The sequence below is a fragment of the Rhea americana genome, unplaced genomic scaffold (assembly GCF_003343005.1).
Source record: "Rhea americana isolate MKP2758 unplaced genomic scaffold, rheAme1 scaffold_77, whole genome shotgun sequence".
NCBI lineage: Eukaryota > Metazoa > Chordata > Aves > Rheiformes > Rheidae > Rhea > Rhea americana.
The window spans coordinates 2,430,423-2,448,337 of record NW_028186945.1 but is presented as its reverse complement, the minus strand read 5'-3'; the positions used below and the strand labels follow the sequence as shown (position 1 = coordinate 2,448,337).

At 37.2% G+C, this 17,915-nt stretch overlaps 2 long non-coding RNA genes across 5 annotated transcripts; one reads left to right on the top strand and one right to left on the bottom strand.

Moving 5' to 3' along the window:
• Positions 1-95: 95 nt before the first annotated feature.
• Positions 96-10,233, top strand: LOC146585747 (uncharacterized). 3 transcript variants are annotated; one of them, XR_014897939.1, is made up of 7 exons: positions 96-217; positions 3,488-3,565; positions 4,686-4,745; positions 5,382-5,588; positions 6,477-6,602; positions 7,567-7,759; positions 8,124-10,233. It is a non-coding gene; the product is annotated as an uncharacterized LOC146585747 (long non-coding RNA). The 3 variants fall into 3 exon arrangements; XR_014897940.1 differs by having other exon boundaries at positions 6,477-7,759; positions 8,124-8,245; positions 9,020-10,233; XR_014897938.1 differs by having other exon boundaries at positions 6,477-7,759.
• A 2,967-nt stretch (positions 10,234-13,200) lies between these two features.
• LOC146585746 (uncharacterized) lies at positions 13,201-17,907 on the bottom strand. Of its 2 annotated transcripts, none has more exons than XR_014897942.1 (3): positions 16,899-17,907; positions 16,447-16,783; positions 13,201-15,325 (listed from the first exon to the last, which is right to left on the bottom strand). It is a non-coding gene; the product is annotated as an uncharacterized LOC146585746 (long non-coding RNA). The 2 variants fall into 2 exon arrangements; XR_014897941.1 differs by having other exon boundaries at positions 16,664-16,783.
• Between the last annotated feature and the right edge of the window lie 8 nt (positions 17,908-17,915).

The following is a 17,915-nucleotide window of genomic DNA, read 5'->3' as shown; positions in this document are numbered from 1 at the left end:
GCCGCGCCGGGCCGGGCCGGGCGCTGGTGCCCTTTCCCGCCCCGCGAGCACGCATGGGTTAGCGATGCCTTGTCTAGGAGGGAGGTGCTGCTATTTTTTGTTCGTGTTTCTGGCGGAGGCGCAGAAGCGGGTTGAGGGGGCGGCGCGATTTCCTTGTGAAGGAATGCGTCAGTCGCCGAGACAGACCCAGCCGGGAATGACAAGTGTTTCCTTGGGCGTAAGCAGCGCAGCTTCCTAATTTAATAATTGCACGTATTATACCAAAATCACCCAGACAATCGATCGCGTATCAGACGTTTGCTGTCTGACGCTGGCAGCGGTCCCAGCAGCTGTCACTTCGTTGTGCCTCCTGCTCCAGTAACTTTTAGTTACCAGGAAACTGGGAGAAGGAACCAATGGAGGGGGGAGGGGGGAAGCCCAAAAAACTATCCTTCAGCTAAACAGGGTGTCTGGATATGTTACATCAAACTTAGATGCAAATAACAGCAATTACAACAAGGTTGCGTATATATAGTTACACTTTCACATGAACCCTCGAATACAAAGTTGTTTTTTCTCTTTAATTAGTCTTTCAACTCCCTCGATGCAACAATATATTACTGAAAATGCTGTTACCTGTAGTATCTAGTAACGTACAAGAATGTTTATCTTAGGTCATACGTGATTCTGTGCTACGACTGATACTCATTTGTGTGTTTAGATCTCAACTGTATATTGGTGGAAATGTATTTAATTTCCTTGATTGTCTGACATAGATATTTGATAACCTATTGTGTATGCAATATGCTGTTTTAACAGTCCTGGAGTCTGAAGCTCTGTTCAGCCACAAAACAGAGAGCAAAGATGACAGGGGGGCAGATTTACACATGCTGCTCACCTTATGTTCCATAATTGTGTTCTGCAGAGACCATGTCAAGGGATAGACCTAGTTTCATTTTCATGCCCATTTAATCTCTGGCTTCTCTGCTGGGACTACCACCAATTTAGCTGGGGTAGTGTTTTATTATGATAATGTGTTTACTGCAAAATGGACAAAATGCTAAGAAAAGCCATTTTACATGCGCCACGAAACAGCAATAGAAAATAGTAGGTCAGGTTAGTATCAACCTGGCCCTGATTTTAGCATGCATCTAGAAGTGAAAAGTTGTATAAACCATTACCATTCCTTGAAAATGACTCCAGTTTGCAGGAGTTAGTTAGTTCAGGATCGTTACGCTTCGTTCAGTTTCTTACAGGGCTTTGGATGAAGATAGTTTAATCATTAGCAGTAAGATGTACTGTTGATCATATGCATGTAAGTCCACAATGTTTAACAGTACTGTTACTTATTTAAAACTTCTTGTCTGTGTATAGGATTTGTATATTTGAGTATCTAGTATGTATCTATTCAGATACAGAAAGTAAGGATACAGTCCTATTAGGATAATAACAAGTATTTGTTTACTGTTTACTTTTCAATGAATCCTGTCTCCATCTTAACAGAGCATATAATCCTTTTTGGGGAATACATCTATGCCTAGTTTCAAACTTTTAAACTAAATTACTTTAACTATAGCATCTATAAAAGAGAATTATATATTTTCCAAAGCATTAAATCACCTCTTGTGTGTGTGTGTGTGTGCGTGCACGCTGAGATAGGCCATTTTCTTCAGATGAGTCACTTTCAGACTAAGGCCAAGTATGAGAACTTCAGCCTCTAAAGTAAAAAGCACTGCCAAGAGATCTAAAATTTCTCTGTATAATGCACTACAGTGATGCTTTCATAAAGTTACCAATATTTTATCTCATATGAACAATTGATCATTCCTGTCAAATTCCCAATAAAGTATCCTTACCATAATAAATACAAATTCCTGTCTATAACTGATGTCCTCCTCCTGTTCATGAACTCTTCAAGGCACCTACTTTATGCATGAGATTATCATAACTTTTTTTAACATGAAATTGTTCTTTGGCAATGTGTATTGCACATTGCCCAATGCATTTATTAATGCAGCTGGATAATAGATGGGTGTGGGAAATTTATAGCAACTGTTGTTCCCATGGAGGATCTACTGTAGTTGCAATGTTAGTTTCAATGTAAGATTTTATTTCGCTTACAGTTTTAGCCATGAAAAATAAAAGTCTAGCCAAAGATTACTGAAACTATAGATAGCTAGACCACAGCTCCTGGAGACATTTTACATAGACAAGATACAACTATCTATACAAATTAAGAAATGCCAAGAATTATCCCAGGGATTTAAAAGTGCTATAAATATCAAGGCAGTATTTAGATTACAGCTACAACAGAGTCCCCAGCAACATTAATTCCCAGAGTTGGTATCCCAGTTACCATATAATTACAGATTAAGTGCACAAAGTACAAAATATAAAGTTACATAATGAGACACTTTCAAGTGAGACTACGCAAGTGATCCCAAAGAAAGTTTAAACAAATTCTTTATACACGGTTTCACATTAGACACCAAGCCTAAACTTCTCTCATTCAAATTTCTATTTTTATATTTGAACAGTGACATTTGTACATATTGCAACAGCATGCAGCTAAATGGAAAGAATAATTGGTGAAACAGCCACATCTATGTTTTTACCTTTAAAGGCTTCAAATGCTCTGAACAATGTGTATGTTGTTCAGAATAACGATGTTTTATTGCTGCTTTCTCCTATTCTTACCTCTACTGTTCGTTATAGTCATGTATTTCAGCTTTTCTAAGAGTTAGATTGAAAGGCCTTCAATATAAGTAGTTTTTCTCATTAAATGTTTAGATAATGACTTGAACAATGGATTTTAACTTGAGTTGAATTGGGGCTTCTGGACATCATTGCAATATAAGTATTAAATGATAATTAGTAGAAATAACTGCGTGAAAGACATGACAATATGCAATCATTTCTCGTAACAAGAGAACATTGAACAAACGTTGAAGTTTTGTTATTTATTTTGGATAGCCCATAACTTAAATATGTCCATGGTTCATGCAAAAATTCTTAATGCAACATTTTCTGAATTGATATGATTCACAACTGGATTACAYCGCTTCCATGCTGATGAAAGTGTGAGTTACATTAACAGAAAACTGGTGTAGTTTAGTGGTGAATAAGGCCTAGAAGCATATTGTTAAAACTTAAGTATGTAGGTTYCTATCTATTGTATGTGAAGGGAAGCTAAGTAAACAGTCTGTACTCAGTTTGACTTTGCAACAATCCCCAATTTACACTGATTAAATATTATGTTACACCACACAAAGATGTTTTCTCTATATTTGGTTCCATTGGTTCCATTTTCAAAAAGTAATCAAATATAGTGATGAACATATATGTATTGTGTGACAAAGATTTGGRGTATTATGCAAGTACCAATAAAAAAACTTTGTAACACCGCAACCTATTTTGTATATGCTGTGTTCCAGAAATGGTTAGGAATGTTTTAGAGTTATTTTTAAATATTTTATTGTGACTTTTTGTTTGTATTTCTCTTCCTTAGTTACCATGGGTGAGCTCCTGAATTCTGAGCGAGGAACACTTGGCACAGCATTCCTCATGATGCAGAAAAGGCACGAAGGTGATATTAAGGCACCTTTACTCTTCCCTGACTTGTACTGCTTTGCTCCTGGACAGTTGCGTTAACACTGACTTTAAGCTATGATGCAGCCTCTTAGCCTAAGAGTCTGTTTTGACAGCTGATGCCAGCACATAAATCTTGTACTAGTCAAAACAAATGGAACGGAATGAAAACTAGAGTCATGCCATGTGAGGACACTGACATCTGTGGATTGTAACCATCAGTCCCTTGCTCATGAGAGCCTGCAGAGCTGCTTCTGGCCACACTGAAGACAGAATTAAACATGAATATGACAGAAAGAGCAAAATACGAAATTGCCCCAAATACACTTTTGCTTAGTATTTTGCCTTTGGTAAGCGTCTCACATCCAAAAAGGGTAACATCTAATGTTGAGGATCTTTGTGTGCAAAAAAGGAATCCTGAAGGAGGATTGTACCAACTTCTAATCAAACCTGAAATAACTTTTCTATAGGAAATCAATTACAATAGCTCTATAGTAGCTCTATAGTAGCTGTATACTAGTTACATTGCTCTTTGAAGGCTGGTAATTATTGCTGCATACTCCTGTAGGAAAAGTATCTCTCCTCTCTCTCCAATGGTAGAAAAGAAGAATTTCTGTGGCAAGTTTATTTAAAATTAATGGTGGTGGATTTTCTAAACTGATGAAACCCGTAAGAATCTCTTCTGAAGTAATGAATTGGTGAATAAATGATGTGGAAATAGACACTGTAAATGTATTGCAATTATCGTTCCAGAAATATTCTATATAGGCACATATTATGATAATAGTACCTATCATGCTAACCATGAATGAATCCATATTTCTGTAATTGGGAAACAAATTTCATTTATTTTACATTTTACAGCTTTCTTATCTCTAGTCTGAGCATTGATATTTCTCACAAGGGGCTAACACTACAATCCAAATCTCTAAGTAGTTTTTATCAACACTGTTGTRTATATGTGCACACATAAAAAATTCATTACTTTTTCATTGTTGGCCTATTCATCTTATTTTCTATCTATTTCTATCTCAATCATGTAAAAATGAGGACTAAAAATGTGTGAATTCCTGGATTCAGTGTTGACTTAATGATATTTAACGTTGAATGTCTTACAGACTGCCATGTTTGGAAACACAGGTCAAACCCCATAGAAGCAAGGAGATCCACACATTCTGGTGAGATGAACTATCCTATTTCTTGACCTGTTAAAYTAATATATTATACTTTAAGTAATTTGATTGGTAGAGAAGCTACCTTGAAACATTTTTAGAAGGGCTTGAAAACAATCTTTTTGATTTTCGTCAGCCTGCAAAATAGGGTTCATGGTAAGAGAGAACTTTACTACGGGGAAAATACTGACTTTTTTCAGAATCCGTTAAAATGTTTGTGGAATTTCTTCATCATAAATGAAATTCAATTTTAACTGTAATTAAACAAGAATCATTATGACTTGCCCTTTCTCTCTTCTTTTCTGAATCTCYAGCTCAGTTTCTTCAGGTATTTTTTCCCTTTCTTTTCGCCACCTGGCAAATATAAACAACATAGTTCTAAGTACTAAGAAATCTTTTTTTAGTATTTACCTTTTCTCTTTTGAACAAAAAAAAATGGAAAACATTGCCCTTGTTTTATAGCATAACTAAAATAATTAAAGATTTTTGCTCATGGTCCTGTGGGGAAAAATGGTTTGAGAGAGTGATTTTTTTAAATCTGAAATAGATTTTTTTTTCAGTTATACCTCTCCTAAGTTCTAACGCATGTGAGCTGCCAAAACAGTAAAACCAAAGTAATATTTTAAATGTTTYCATTCACAGGTATCATCCACTAATTTTCTCCACTGAAAGATATTTTGATACTGTCTTACATGGCAGATATGAGTAATATGCTAGGTCAATAAGGAAATACTGACTTTACAGGCCACAAAGTGCAGGTTTGTTTCCATACCTGCAAACAAGCAAAAATTCTCACCAGGGAGAGTGACTTTGCCAGGTGCCTTGAGAAGAACCCCTTAGCCTAGAGCTGTAAGTAATCTCTATTATGATTTCTGTAAATAAAATATTTTAAATATTTTATTTTATTAAACCGATATTGAGAAAATGCATACGTTCCGAGTGACCATGCTAGAGCAGTATAGCAGAAGTTACAACTGAACATTATGACAGCATCAACTCAACATACTTTCACAACATGTTTCAAAGCATTCCGTTTACACAGTGTACCTTCAAATTAAATAGAAATGCTTTTRGCAAGAAGGTCCCCCTTCATATCTGCACAGAGAAGATTTATGTGAAAAACTTGTTCTTTGCTGCTGGTGAGACAGATCCATTTAAATATAAATATAGGTGGCACAGAATCCCTTCAATTTGTGGGAAAAAAATCAGTGTAAACTATAGTGGCTGTTATGAGGTCCTTAGAGCACTGCTTTTCAGCCTTTGCATGATGGTGAGTCTTTATTGTACTTCCCTCTTTCCTCCCACACCTATTACATTTTCTATAAAAGTAGGAGCAAAAAGTGTTTCACTTTTATCTAACTTATGATTTCGTGTATTTTGAGAGTGTAGTGATGACACTGTGGGTACGATACTCTGATACAGCAAGGTTTGTAGAAGAGGTAGTATCTTTAATTAGACCAACTGATACAACTAGTGAAAACRAACAGGCTTTTAGACTTGACTGAAATTCATTAATCAGGGCTGACAAGTAGATTTTGCTACTCGTGATTGTTCTTGTATAATAAAATTATTTTAAGCAATTAAACCCCTGGAGAGAAAACAGTTGCTAACATGAATGTACAGGGATGAGTCAGCAAGAAAACTGTAAGCTTTAAAAACAATGTTGGTACTGAGTCTATTTTTTTTTTATCTACAATTAAGAATTTAGTTCTCAGTTTTTTTTTTTATTTTTCGTAGATCCCTGTGAGCATATGGGCTGTGCAAGAAAAGGAGTGGATTGTTTTATGAAAAGGTGTTCTCCTAACCTTCACTGTACTGTGTCTGCAATGAGTTATCTGTGCAAGTTCACTGTGACACCTAAAGGTTGATAGTTTCGCACACATCCTTCTCATGCGTGTATTTGATGTGTTTGATGTGCTATATTGCATTTCAAAAAGTGTATGAGCAAGACCCATGGAAATTAATAGTCCTCTGGGCACTTACATTGATTGTTATATATGTTGGTATTTAYGAATTTTGCATTTGCTGTGCTGGCAAGGTTTGATTCTGATGGGTGTTTGTTAATCCACGGAGAATTTGGCAAAACTGGAAGGGTTATTTGAAAACAGAAGTGGAAAAGAATTCTTCCAGGATGTGTAGATGCTGCACTTATTTAACAATTTTCATGTACATACATGTTAGGTGGTATGTAACAGACAGGAGCATACTGTCACTGAGAGTTTCCTTTTTTCACTGGTAGGTTCATAGATTAGTCAGGTGACTAATTCAAATAACTTTCAAGGCAATTCTTTAGATTGGTGAAGTAGGTGTTGCAAGAACAGACGTAGTAGTACATAAGAGTCTGGCTGTGTATTACAGGTTTTTCTAGYGTGTTTTGGATAGCAGCTGATTTGGTGAAGTATATGCTGATTTATGGAGTTTTTTATATATGGTAATTTGTATTGTCTTTTTTTTTGTCCATCACATTATCTAGAAAGATGAGGTTCACGTTCCAGTATAGGAGAGGCAGTAAATACTGAATTTGCAGTGGAAACCAATGGAGAAATTCAGATGAATGTGTATAGGGATGTATATATTTGAGATACTGAGTAGGTTTGGTGGCACCATTTTTTCAAATACCTTCCCATGAGTAGTTCATGTACAGGTTACAAGGGAGACATTTTAGGGTGCTTTTTCAAACTTTGGTTACCCCTTTGCTATTGATTTGCACAGTTCGTTAGGAGCAGTAGCCATCTCCATCTGAAAACTACTGATTTATGGGTATCAACATTCTATTAAAGAAGAGAACAATTTTACTCTTCTTCCATTCTTCCTTCATCATCAACAGAAAACATCCTGAAATCATCCACTGTACAACTATGAAGCTTTTGGAAGAGAAATCCTGAGAGATATGACTATTCTTAAACTACTTATGAAGATATTCACATATTGAAGGATACTATCCTTGTTAGGATATTCATCATTTTAGATCTGCTGAGATATTTTACCATGCTGCCTCTGAAGAAATAGGAAATTGCTAGGTAGGGTTGTGTCCTTTCTGTGACCTATCCATATGAGCTGTTTTGCATGCTATTCAAGGGTGTATTTATGTTTCAATACAATTATTAATAAATGGAGTTCTGGAGATATATATGCATGTATATATGTGTATATATAAACCTGCTAAAGCCTAAATGTGAAATATCATATATTGCTTACACATATTTTTCCCTCCTTTCCCTCTCCTTTTCATCTAAAGCTTTTTACTGCACTTTCTGTCACAACTCTCTCTCCCTCTCTCTCACACACACACATTCTTTTCCTATGAATTTTTTCTTCCTATAATGATGATATGAAGAAGGAAATCACTGAGGGACCATTCTGTATTCTCTCTCCTGTTTATAGGACTATGACAGAAAGAGGAGACAGAATACTGAGGACCTTTCTCTTATTCTGTAGCTGAATGAAGTAGTTCAGGACTGGCCTTCAGAGAAGAAYGCAGGGGTTGAAAGATGAGAAACAGACAGGTAAGCAAAAGAGCTTTGGTCCCAGGTAAAGATGAGTGCTGCCTCGGGAAGAAGAAAGGAAGTTCAGGCAGACCACAGTGGGGTCAGCTGGAGAAGAGGCCAATTCTACCCCATTCAAATATAATGAAGATGCTGCAATAGTTGTTTTACTTTCCTGYGTGTGAACTAGATAAAAAGAGTAGCGAATTCCAGTCATGATGCCTGTATATACAGGCTTCTGGAAATGAAGAGAGAAAAGCAGATGTTAGTGCTCTTGTAAAGGAAGAATCAGCATTCTGAATACTGTGGAGCAATTCCTTAGAAAAGAAATACAAGTAGAARAAGGAAAAGGAGGCTACAAAGTAGGGAGGAGTTGCTGACATTAAGAAAGATGATGAGCAATACCTAAGAAGTAATACTTAAGACCTGTCAGTGACTAGAGAGGAAATGAATGTGAACAGTTAGCACGTATTCTCAAATTAATTTACATCTGGGCAAAGATGAAAAGATAAATGAAAATAGTAATATCAAATAGACCAGAATGATGACCAGCAATTTTCTCAAACCCCTGGGAGAACCACAGAGCAGTTGAAAAGGGGAATACAGAAAATGAAAGAGAGAACTAATTCATGGCACAGCAACTGGGAAAATACAAGCATTTTGCAAAGTCATTCAGTAACACATGGGAAACGCAATCAGAGTGAACAGTGCTAGACAGAAGCTGCCCTGTTTTTGTACTATAATGGCAATCATCATGCAATCYCTTCCTCAACTATGCTGTCTTTCTCCCTTTAGGTAGTTTTTCCTCTTTCAAGAGCAGGAGCAATGGTTCAATAGAAAAGGAGGTGTTGACAAACAAATGAGCAGAAGAAGGGAGAACTCATTAARTCTGTGTGTAAGAAAAGAATACAAAGGAGAGGGAAATCAGTAAATGCAGGGATAAAGAGGGAAGGATAAGGAGAGGAGGGAGGGAGAGGGAGAGGTAATATCCACTGTCAGTCTAGCATTTCACTCCCCCCCCCCCCAAAAAAAAAAAAAAAAACCCAAACCTATGCAAATATCATAATCTACTTAAGAAAATAAATAAATACATAAAACTGACTCTCTGGAACTTCTGGCAAAAGATTTAAATGGAATTTCAGTACTTTCTCATCTTTGGCTTGATACAGATCTGTCAGGGCTCTGTCAGAGCCTTGCAGTTGCTTACAGCCATCTGAAGATTAAAGATTGAATCCATATTAGAGACTTTTTTTTTAAAAAAAGGCTAGAACCTAGATCCACAAAAAGTGTTTTGGCATTTAACTCCATTTCACAGAATCACAGAACAGGTAAGGTTGGAAGGGACCTCTGCAGATCATCTAGTCCCCCCTACTCAAACAGGGTCACCTAGAGCATGTTAGACAGAGTTGCATCCAGGTGGGCTTTGAATATCTCCACAGAAGGAGACTCCACAACCTCTCTGGGCAACCTGTTCCAGTGCTTTTTTGTTTTGGGGGAAGTCAGATTCCTAAAATACCTCTTCTGATGTGAGCTGGATTCCTTGCCCACAGAAAGGATAGTTACAATGGAGGTCCTAGAATGCTGCTAATTTATCCTACTTGATAATTCTCATCACAACTGCAGTAAAAAACAATTGTGTCAATGCCATAGTATAGCAAACATAACTCATTTAAATTAATGATATTTTACTTGAAATTAATAGGCTCTAACTCAGAGTATGCTTTGTTAATTGTCTTTCTTAAAGAATTAAATTGAAATATATATTAATTGTTCTCTGATGCTTAAAATAAATTAGTTAGATGGAGCTCCATATTTCTTCATGCAACTTGCAGCCCTATAGGTGACTGAAGTATTGAACATACTATAAAAATATTTGTATGTATATAGATTTTAGAGAGAGATAGGTTTTCATGTTTGTATATCTTTCGTAATTCTCCTTACTTGAAAACTGAATAACAAATTGAGTTTCGTTCATGTGTGCCTTACTATCTGATTATTTAAATTTTAAACACAGAAAATAAATATTTATTTAAAGCAGCATTTATTTGTTGGGTGTTTTTAAAGAAAACAGTATGGAAATATTCCTCTCTGTTCTAAATTTTGCAAAAGATGGTTTGTTTTTTAAAGAACATTTTCATAAATACTGAAGCTGRCAGTGTAAGCTTTTTTAAAAGAATATCTTTTTGAACAAGGCTACTAATGCTATGTAGGTGACWAAATTGTAAAATCCATCTTCAATGCATACTCTGCTCTGAAAAACTGCTATTTGTTAATCTTTGYGGATAAAAATACTGAAAAAGTGGATGTGACACTGTAGTTAAAAAAAAAAAAAAAAAGTTCCCTGAAATGGTCTATGTTTGTTTTATGTTTCCCATTTTCACTCATTTCCACTGATGTGAATTTATATAATATTAAATCTAAGTTAAAATGAGTTCTTGTGTTTTTCTGGGAAACCACACAGAAATCCTGTCCTGTTTCCCTGTCCCACACACTGATATCTTTTGCATAGATTTCAGATTTCAGTTACAAATGCATCAAGTAAACACAGCAGTGAAAAAATTAGCTTGATTCAATCACACATAAATATAGCTTTTCTCCTTCATGTTTCTACTATAAGCAACTATTTTTTTTTCCCAAATGGGCTGTCTTAATGTAAAGAAACACAAGAAAAAAACTTCCTATCTGTGTATTTCTAGAATATACAAAACTAGCTTGWGTTTCTAAGATTACCTGTTCTCTGAGGTCAATCTTCTGTTTATTCATCTGCAATATAGACTGTTATATTGAAAAAAAAGAGAAAGAGAAAGCTTTATATGTGTCAAGGGGATATGAAAAAATGGTTACTGCTTCATAGCAGTTCAACAGTGCAGGGATAGAGAAGCAAAGGCAGAAGTTTAAAAGCTACCAGTTCCGGTAAACACACAGGAACAGAGCTCAAAGATGAACTTTTATTGTAAGCCTCTAAAAAAAACAACCCAAACATTCTAAAAATGACAGCCAGATCTTATTAGGAAACAATTATCTGTCTGACTCAGGCAGCTTCATAAGRGAAAGGTCACAGGCTAGCCTGTTCTCTGACCACCACAAAATGATAAGATTCTCTTATTTTCCAAAATTCYAGTTAAAATATTAGCAGTTAGGAAATATGATCTCTAATTACATTAGTCTTCATCCAGTACACTCAAACCCAGAATGCCTTCAACTATCATTAACATAGCTTTTTATGTCAAAGATGAAATTTAAAGAGTTTCACTGTAAGTTTTCCAGATCTTAAGATTTTGTTTCCAGAGAGGTATGCTGGATWTTTTCATTCAGCCCATGCTCCTGAGGTTCTCAGCAGCACCCATTAGTGCTGGGAACTTCCTGCTGCTTTAGACCTCAAATTAAATTAAGAATTTTAGTAATAAGAATSTATGCAATAAATAATAAGACTCTCTAAACCCTATTTGGAAGGAGATAGACTCATTTAAATCTCTTATTTAGAATGGATGTTTAGATTGTAAAGAACTGATTTTCTTTAAAGTAAGAAGGAGAATGAATGTGCATTTTTATGTTAATAAAGCTACATCTAGTAAGGTAAAGTATAATTACATTTGTTTAGAGTTCTTTTGTGTGCTACATTTTGACTAATGTACTGCATAATCATTCAGAGGTTAGRGATACTAAATGATAAGCTAAAAAGTAGAGTCAACTCATCTATTCCATTYGTTTTGTTACCCAAGATTTAGCACTATTTTATCCAATAAAATATTTTTCTAGATGCATATTGCATATTTTAGCAATATTTTGCATGAAGAAATTCCAAAATAAGTACTTTCACACAGGTTGATATGTAGGTTTATGGCATATATATTAATGCAACTTGTCTAATATGGTAAGAACAGGTATTCCTTTTTTGATCATTAGAAGAAAGCAAGCAGAGCAAACACTTMAGTTGTTCTGTAATTACAAGTAATCTAATTTCTTAGGTTATTTCAAAAGAACTGTACAGGAAAGTGGATGCARTTCTGTTCCAGCTCTGAAGTCTATACAGTAGCAGTTCCATGCACCACTTGTGGAAAATGCTGCAAGGAATATCATTATTCCTTACAACTAYGGCACTATCACAGATTTCAAAGAGATACTAGAATATTTTTCTTGCTTCATTAAAATACTAAAAGTTGACTTACAAATATATTTTAATATATACTGACTTCTCTTAGCCTKCAGTTCAGGAAGGACTGAAGTACTAAGCTAAACGGTTATCATCACTTTTATCATTCTTCTGTCATTACATGCTGAGAACTATTTTTTTCCTAAACCATTTTTCTTTTTTATTAATTGCTAAGTGTCATTGTATAGTTTCCACTTACCTCCACCAATGATGCTGCACTTAGCCTTCAAGAAAAATAAGAGACWTTTGCAGAAGCCTTAGAAATTAAGCAAAGCACAGTAAAGGGGGATACCACAAGGATTACAGGCCGCATTTTAACCATATTCCACGTGAACACTGCTTACACGTGCAACTAATTGTACAAACAGATGAAAACCTCAGATGAATTTTTGCGTAGTTAAAGTTCTCCTTCATCTCAGTCTTGCGTCTTCCTTGATTTTTGAGATATGCTTAATATTACTAACATATTTTGTTGTTTTTGGAGAAAAAGACCTTGTCAAAAGCCTGCATAAAACGTAAGCTTAAATAAGCAAATAGCCGATCAGATAAGCAGGATAGTGTGCATCTAATTCAAGTGGACTGAACTCAGTAGCTGAACAGTTTTTCTCGAGTTCATAGAATTCTTAGGCATTTGGATTTTTTTCAGAAGGAGGATATGAATTTTACAAAAATCAAATTGGTAAACATATTTTTATAGATGTCTCTTTTWAAAATACTCCTACATGTTTTTTGCTGCCTTAAGTTACTAAACATTACTGGTGTAGCAAATTATTGAAAGAAATCTCTATTGCATGTACACGCACTAGATTACTTCAGAAATATATTTTGAACTTGTTTTTATTTGATAGCCAACAATAATAGCTTATAAAATTCCCACTGGACTTYGATCATGACAGTTTTAACATTACATAAGTGTTCGGATCTAAAAATCTTCCATTTTTAAATCACTTGTATCATTAAAATAACTAAGGCTTTTCTCCCAGTGCTCAAATGTAATTTTCCAAGCAGAGAGGTTTTAGTAAGTGGACTGAAAACAAAAAGGGCTGGCAGTAAGGYATGTTTAGACCAAAACACTATATAGAATTGTCAGACAAATATGTAGGGTAATTTAAGATTCAGTGTTAATACCATACATAACAACAGTTTGGAAAAGACAAAAGGAAAGTTCATGCCAGCAGTTTATCCYGTCATACAGAATCAAATAGTTCAGAATCAAATCCCATGCAAATAGTTCAATAATCAGCATATTGAGGCAAGACTCTAAAACTRTATGTGCTATATCAGAAAATCTGGCAGAAAGACTTGGCTAGAGCAGCAGAATGCATACTTTCTTCTCTACAGATTCAGTTCACAAAGCCAAAAGCATCTGTGAAAACAGGCACTTCTGCTATCCTCCAACACAGGCTGCCTTTATGCAAATACAGTTGTAACTGGGATGAGAAAAGCAGCCTCCCGATTCCAAAACTAAAGGAAGGTAGCGGTATTACTGGGAGATGACAGCAGCTGACCCAGAACGTCGATCACGTTGCTGGAATTCAGCAGGCAGCCCCGTCCGGCCGTGGGCACGGCCTGTGAGTCAGTGCCACTGAGCSTTCAGCAGCGCCGGCGTCACGAGGTAAGCAAAGCAACAGGCGTTTCCAGCCCACTCAACCCAGGCTCTGAGGCTTGCGCTTTGGCCCTGCTTAGCAGCACACAAGTGACATTTATTCTTGTTGTCAACCAATGGACAATGACCAAGCTGTAAAACAACCTAGGGGGATGCTGATGTGTGGCAGTTGCTCTGCTGGAGCCCAACATATGCAGCAATAGGCTAATGGCAATAGCATGATTTGCATATCTATAAAATCTCTCCTAGGAGCAAGGTTATTTTTAAGGCAGTCTAGATATTGTATATTTCTGATTTTAATCCACTGTGAATTTCCTATAGGCAAACCACAAGCATCAGGAAAAAAAAAATAATGGAATTAATTGAATTGAAATCCATTTCCAGGTATTTAAATGGAAGGAGGGAGTTCCTTACTTCGTAACATTCAGAGATAGCTATTAACCATCAGTATGGCTCTGCTTTCACTCATCTTCATTGTCTGCCTATGTTTTGCTGTAAATGAAAGTCCTGCTAACAAGCTAAATGATCCAGCAATGCAGTACTAAAGAGCTGGGCTAAAATGGATTATTATTTTATTTCACTAGGTAGCATGGATGTTCTTTTTCAGTATGATGAATACTGTGAGCATAGATCCAGTTCTACAAACACCTTCAAAGTGTTTTTTCCACAGCTTATATTCTTAACACACAAGCTTCAAACAAACCCATCTACGATCAGGTCATTTTCTCCCCCCTCCTTTTTCAAGGCTGTGCTACGTATTCCTGACAGCTTCTGCACACAGCCACTGTTTTACTCAGAAATCAGTGTCTAGAGCTGAGATGAAGCACTCTGTGACCAGGTCAGGCCACAGAGTCCTTTAAGGAATAACTGGAGGGACACATAGCCAAAGCTTCCACATCATTTACTGAACTTAAATCTGACATATGACCAAACCTTACAGTCTCCACCACATACTGAGTGCACATCTGGCCATACGATGGGGGCAGTTCCGTTTGGTCCCAACACGAGGTCACAAAGCAGTGCATGTTCTCCCCACACACATCAGGCCACCAGGATGGTACCCTGTCACATGGTGTCCACACAAGTTCATTTGCCACATTCTGGGGGCCAGGAGGGGAGCAGTTTAGTTGAGGCCCTTGCTAACCTTGATAGCTCTGTCACAGCACAGAAATGCTGCTAAGGTGTGAGGGAAGTGCATGGGAAGGAGCAGGACGGAAGCCAGATCCTACGGGTGTCCCCATATCCAAAGACATGCATCGTTGCAGTGCATCACTTGCTCCGGTATGTTAGCAACAGCCAAAGCCTCAGAGATGCCAATGTGTTGCTCCATCCTCAGCAGACCCTAAAAAATACAGAGGCTGCAGGTATATCTGGGAATACTGTAAGGAAGAAAGACATAGGCCTGTTGGGAAAGGTGGCGAAGGGGAAGCAATAGGGGAGGACAGTCCCTACTGCAAGAGAAGCTGGGGAAAAGCTGACRGGTGGATTCTTGTTGGAGATCAGCTGAAGACTCAGTTGAGTTCTGGATTTTTTTGTCTTTCTCTAGGGTTTGTCTGCGACTTTTTCTCTCCCTTACACAGTTCCTTATTTTGGCCTGCCTTCATCTAGTACTGCTTGTGTTTAAAACGATCCTTCATGTAGACAGGTCGTAAATGTCAGAAAAGAGTTTATAATAGAAATTCTGAGACTAGCCTAAGTGCTCGACGAAGAAAACTGCTTTGCAAGACTGTATTCACACAGCCCTTTGTAAGAAATCTATCCCATTAAAACTCTTGTTTATAGAAGATCCACCTGTTCTGGCTCTCGATGGCATCTAGGACGTCAGCAGATCTGTTCATGAGAACAAACTACTGCTCCTAGTGCCTTTAAGCAGAAGAGTTCAGCATGGCAACACTGTGTATTTAAGTACTAGGACATTTGCACTTTCATGGAACAAGTTATTTTAATTATGAAGGCACTCATAACGTCCTGGGAGCTATTAAAAATAAAGACATGTCTGTAATATAACTTTCAAACAGCCTCACAATTGAGATRTGATTGTATCTGTACAATCACGGTGGCTTTTTCAAACAGAAGCACCTTTACGCTTTACCATCAGAGGTAGAGGAGTTTTRTTTGTTTGTTTAACTAAGTAGACACRCAATTTAAAATCTAAATGTTTCACAGTTTCAGATAGTTTATCTAACTTAGTTTTTGGGTGGCCTGTTGTTGTCAAAATCTCTCAATCTTGTTGCAGAGTGAAAGGATAATCTTGTTAATGCACTGATCTGGGATTCAGAAGCTCTGAACTCTGCATCCCAGTCTGTCATAGACCATTTGCAACACAGGAAAACAGTAATCCCTGCAGTTTTGGATTGTATACAATCTGGGACAGGGAACCTCCCTTATTTAGTATTTGTAGCACAGCAGCACTTAATATGCCATCGTAATACAAACAGTAAAAACTGTAGTAAAACAGCTAACCTGTCAAAGCTGTTGAACTCCTCTTGGTCATGTGCCAGTATCTGATGAAACACTGCAGGAAGCATGACTGACAGAAACAGCTTGGTTCCCCAGCATGGGGCTAAGCTGCAGCAGCAAATCAAGCTCAGCCACAGCTTCTGTCAGTGGTGCTGTCTGGTGGCCACCCTGATGCGATCAGTAGAGTGTGACTGGCCTTGGGGGACAGGAATAGCAGTACCTTTAGTTTTTGGAACATCAGAGAAACAAGTCACGCAGAATTGCCGGCTGACATCAAAGTTCCCATCCTGCTCCCTTCCTCACTTCTGAGGGCCACAGACAAACCACAAATTGCATACACCTAGCAGAGAAACAACAGGAGATAAATCAAACAAAAAGGCAGTTCAGCTTGATAAACTGGGTAAGTTTCCATACTTGCAGGCTCACAATATCTAACCATTTTGATAACAGCTTACCAGCAGAAGTGCAAAAATATGGTCTTTCACTTTTTCTTCAGCCATTCAAAACTCCCCAGCCTGCCACAGCCCTTGCATGGAGTTTGGCATTCCACCTCGCTTGCAAAAAGCTTTTACTGCTGCACTTCAGGGGTGATTAAGGACACAACCTGGCTGTGTTTTGCTGTTTTCTTCCATGTAAGCCAGTCTCAGGTATAAGAAGAAAAATACTTTGCCAGTTTGTCCTGCCAAAAAGAACAGGTGGTTGCACAGTTTCCTCTAAAAGGTATAAAAGCCACACATCCAAGGAGGCAAGAAGGAAAGAAATACAATTCTATGAGGACAAACTCAAGGGCAGAAGCAGCTCAGGAGAATGTTTTTGTCATCAGCACAATACCGCTCCAGGGCCTTATTACTGAAGTTACAAATCAAGGCAAATGCAAACATGGGAATCATATTTCAGTCAGATACAAGCTACAGGGGGGCAGAACAGGGTCTCACTCATTTGTGATTAGTCTTAATAGCRTTGATTGGTTTGTTTCTGCAAAGTGAACTTAAACGTTACTGCCAATATAAAGAAATGGTTCTCTGAAGATCTAAAAGCATTTGCACCATACRCTAATAGTCCTACCTTCTCCCATGCCCTCAACCCCACATGCTTTTCTTCATCAGCAAAACAAATCCTTATTTGCTTTTCATACTGTTCCCCACTCCCTCCTGCTTCACCACGATTTTCCTTCAGTCTTGTCTTTACTTCTGTTTAATGAGCTCCACTTTCAATTCCAGAGATTTAGAATTAAGTCAGATTATTAAATATTCTGCACATAAATAATGTTAAGTGTCAGACAACCACATCAACCATCCAATTCCCTGACACAATAGTCCATAAACTTGTTTTGTTAGATRCCATATCTTCAGACAGGAAATGTTTGCCTGCTCACAGAATATAACTGAAAATTAACATAGCTCAGTTGGTTAGAGCATTGTGCTGCTAATGCCAAGGTTGCGGGTTCAATCCCCCTGTGGGGCTATGCTGAG